This window comes from Halichoerus grypus, chromosome 13, assembly GCF_964656455.1.
Source record: "Halichoerus grypus chromosome 13, mHalGry1.hap1.1, whole genome shotgun sequence".
Lineage (NCBI taxonomy): Eukaryota > Metazoa > Chordata > Mammalia > Carnivora > Phocidae > Halichoerus > Halichoerus grypus.
In genome coordinates this window covers 54,042,751-54,046,868 of record NC_135724.1, presented here as the reverse complement: position 1 = coordinate 54,046,868, position 4,118 = coordinate 54,042,751, and the positions used below count along the sequence as shown (strand labels likewise).

Below are 4,118 nucleotides of genomic sequence, written 5' to 3'. Positions count from 1 at the left end.
GCATTTCAAAGTGATGGTTCCAGGTCCCATTTCAAAGAGAAATTCCCGGATTGTTAAGTGAGCAAAGGACCTACTTTGCCTTAAAAAGGTGCCTGCACATTTCGTGAGGCAGAGAAAGAATGTACACTGACAGATTTTCTCAAGTAAATGCTCTTTCTTTTTTCTTTGCACCAGAGAGAATTTAGTATTTTTCTTATATCTAATTTGTTTTATCCTTACACCAACAGCAACAGCATCACCTAAGAACTCTAATTGGAAATGCAAATTCTCCGATGCCAACCCAGGCCTACTCAATCAGAAACTGGAGATCAGACCCAGCAATCTGTGGTTTTTAATCATCTCCTCAGGTGATGCTGATGCTCCCTCACGTGTGAGAATCACCGTGGAGGACTGCTGACAGCAGGCCATTTGAAAAGGGTCTAGGGAAGATGAAGGATTTTATTTTACTTGAATTAATAGTTATCTGCAGTTTGCATTACCTGCTCTGCTAGTGAATTACCTTCAATTAATTGGCAGGAAATTAAGATGTCTGAAATAAAGCTATTAAATGAACCTAACTTTAGCTAAGATAGTCAGATCTTAACAACTTGCATAAGAGAGGGAAATAAAAGCAAAAGCATTACCAAAAATAATTATGCTCATTTGGCTCTAGAGCGCATTCTCTAATTTAATATAAGAGTTGCTTGATTTTCTGGCAACTCACAAAATGCCCAAAATAGTAAAGCTATAGAAGCCAAACTCAAAAGAAACTAAACAATTGTGCATTTTTTTTCCACATGGACCCCTTCTTAAGTTCACCTGGCTCTCTATGAGGGGGTGGGGGTGGGGCAAATCTCCCTTTTATCAGTATTCCTCAATTTTGGAAGTAAACTTGGAATCACTTGAGAATAAAAAGCACACTGTCAGTGGGGAGGATCTCCGAAGCAGCAGGTGAGGGAGGAACTGTGGATTGTTGGGGGTGCATCCGCTCACATAAGCAGTCTGGGCAGTGAGCTCTGCCCACCTTCCTCCGCATGGGCCGGAACCTGACATGGACTCAAAGAGGAGGGTTTCACTCTCATGAACACAGATGAGGAAAGCCTGTGGTTGGAAGGTGAAGGTTGGAAGGAAGGTTTACGCTGGAAACTGTCCACTGTAGCTGTCAGTGAACTTGGGCCTGAGGACACATAGTTACATTACTTGTGCATGCTCAGAATTTGCACCCGTTTCTTTATTTGAAAGACCTGCAAATAGACTGCAAACTATAAGAAGGTAAAGACTCTTAGCTTTGTGTTCTGGAGAATTAGCAAGGTCAAGAACAGTGTTTCGCATATTGCTGGTGCTGAATTAATTTTTGTTGAATTAATGAATACAGTTCTAGGAAAAAATCATAATTCTTAAAGGCAAGATAATTTTAGTTCTGTCATTAGATGCCTTTTGGGGGGTCTTAACACTACTGAGCACATAACACAGTTGAAAGCTAATTAGTTGGTTTATGATAAAGCAATGTGCAGACCTGTTATCTTGTTATAGTCTTAAACTCTACCCCTCTAAATTTAAGTTCATTGGTGTCAAATGTGCATTCTGATATATAAATCTCTAGTGTGAAGAGCAGGACGAAAACTTCTATATGTATTAAGTGAAGTTTTTTTTTAGCTTTTAGCTTTTTGTAGTTTGCTGCTACTCAGAGAACTTTAGAACATCGCAATGGATTTTCAAGCCAATAATTACATGATTTATACCAAAACATCTTTTAAATTCTCCAACTGAATGTTACTGCTGTGTTGATGCTGTGTATTTGTAGTAAGTCATCATATTAAGTATCTTCTAAAGCTAATCTCCTATTATTAACTCTTAAGTGGCAGTGGATATTGGACAATAAGTTCACTCTCCTCTGCGAGGTTTCAGAGAGGGGCCAATGGATGAAATGAAAACAGATTGCCTCTTTGCTTCTCCTGTTGAAGGTAGTCAGGATTGTAAAAATGCTTGTACTTTAGGCAAAGTGCTGTGGTTCTGAATGGTCAAATAGGACAACTTTGGAAGTCTCATGAATTGCTATTTAGGGCAGCACTCACAGTTATTTATGTAAAATATACGAGATGTATAAACTGTGATTTATGGCCATAACTGAAATTTAGTTCTCTCCCTTAAGAGTAAGAAATGATGGGCAGAATATTAACACTTGCGATGCACGTGGTTTAGTGGGATTAGAACAAGTCTGACCCCCTTGCTTACTAATCATGTATCCATAGGCCAATTTCCTGCACTTCTAACTCACGTGTAAAAATCTCCCTTTCAGTGTTGTATATGAAGTTCCTTGTATGTCTAAATTCCTCCTAAGTACTGAATAAGTACATTTTGTCTGGGGGTGGGGAAGGGAAAAAGGGAGCTTCAGAGACCCAGCTGAAGTTCTAGCACAGGGATGGAGGTGAATTGTTTGGAGCAGTTTGAAACGTGTTCATTTAAGGAGTCCATTTTGAGAACGGTCTTTTTTTTTTTCTCCTTTTTCTTCATGTCATGTGTTTTTATTGGAGATTGTTTACCATGGCTTCTGTTTGGTAGTCACTTTTCTTTTACTTTTTATTTATATTTTTTATTATTTAATTCCAGTATAATTAACATAGTATATATTAGTTTCAGATGTACAGTGATTCAACAATTCTATATATTACTCAGTACTCATCACAGTAAGCATACACTTAATCTCTGAGAATAGTCTTTTATACCTCAAATTTGACCCACTCCTGAAAGATAGCCCTAGTAAATTAATTTCTGTGGCCACTGGGACAGACAACATTTATTACGCCAAGCCCTCCCGAGGAAGTCCATCTAAAATGAGGCTGGTGGCATTTGATTTCTTAGGAGCTCTGGATATGTCTGTGATAGACTCTCCCCCCGTATGTCCTTGGGCCATGGAGCTGCCTCTGTCTGTTGATCCCATCATAGATGTACTGCAGTTTAGCTAGAAGGACCTGGACATGGCAGTTAAAGCCAGGTAAATGGAAAATCTGGCATTAAAAAGCAATACGAGGAGCTCCACATGAAACGCCTGGAGATGGGGAAAATTCTGGATGGATTTTTAAGGACTGTACCCCAGGTGAGGAAGCTGAAACAGAAGGAACTTGCCAAAGCTGAAATCTAGGTCTGAAAGAAAAAGATCAACTTATTATAGACACGAACTCTATGAACACATCTTTCTCTGACTCTTCAAGAGATTTGAAAAGCAGAAGGTGATTGAAGACTATCCCCAAAATGAAGAAGCATATTGAGGGCTACATATTATGAATTGAAATGGAAGGCCAAAGATACCAAGCATTAAAGGCCCACACAGAAGAGCATCTCAAACTAGCAGATAAGGAAATTGACCAGGTCAGAAGGAGGGCCTCAGTGGCCTATTGGCCTTCTAGGTGAGATTGGTAAGGGGCCAGATGTGAAACCATTCCCTGCAGACCATTCAGCAGAAGTCTAAAGAAAATGATGAACTGATCATCACTGATCATGAACTGATCTGTTACAATCTGATTTCGGGGGTGGAAAAATCTGATGTGGAAGCCACTGATCTGTGGCCCTCTCTCCCCTCTCCTATCTCTCCATGTAACTGTAAGCAAGCCTCATGTACTTCTCTTATTTTTCTTTTAGTGGAGATCTCAATGATCCTCAAAAAAAGGGTGGCTATATAAAAGTAAGTATGAGATATTTTGACATCTGAGTTACATTTTTAGCTGTACTTGACTTATTAAATGTTGATGCTCATTAGGGAGTTTTTGTATCCTATGCAATATGCGCTCGTGAGGTTTGTTGAAAAAAACTTTTGGTGCCGTATCTTAAAATTTTTTTTCTGTGGGAAAACCACTGCTTTAAACTATTGGTCAATATGTCCAAGATTCATTTTTTGTTGTTGTTAGAACATATGTGCTGCAGAAGTGTAGTATATAAGAGATGTTGAGGGGCCCAGTTTCCTTACAAACTCCTATAATGCTAACTGGCAATGATAAGATAATTGTTATAACCTGTCTTTTAATCACATTTTGCAAAAATATAATTAGAGGTTTGGCCACAAGTTATATGCATCTTTAAAAACACCACCTTCACAAAATCAGTAACAAAACTACAAACTGCTCAAGCTGGGTTCTGTCTCC

The 4,118-nt window shown here is 38.9% G+C and overlaps 1 pseudogene; it reads left to right on the top strand.

Annotated features, from left to right (window-relative positions):
• The first annotated feature begins 2,630 nt into the window (after nucleotides 1-2,630).
• Nucleotides 2,631-3,732, top strand: LOC144379888 (transforming acidic coiled-coil-containing protein 3 pseudogene; annotated as a pseudogene).
• Nucleotides 3,733-4,118: the final 386 nt, after the last annotated feature.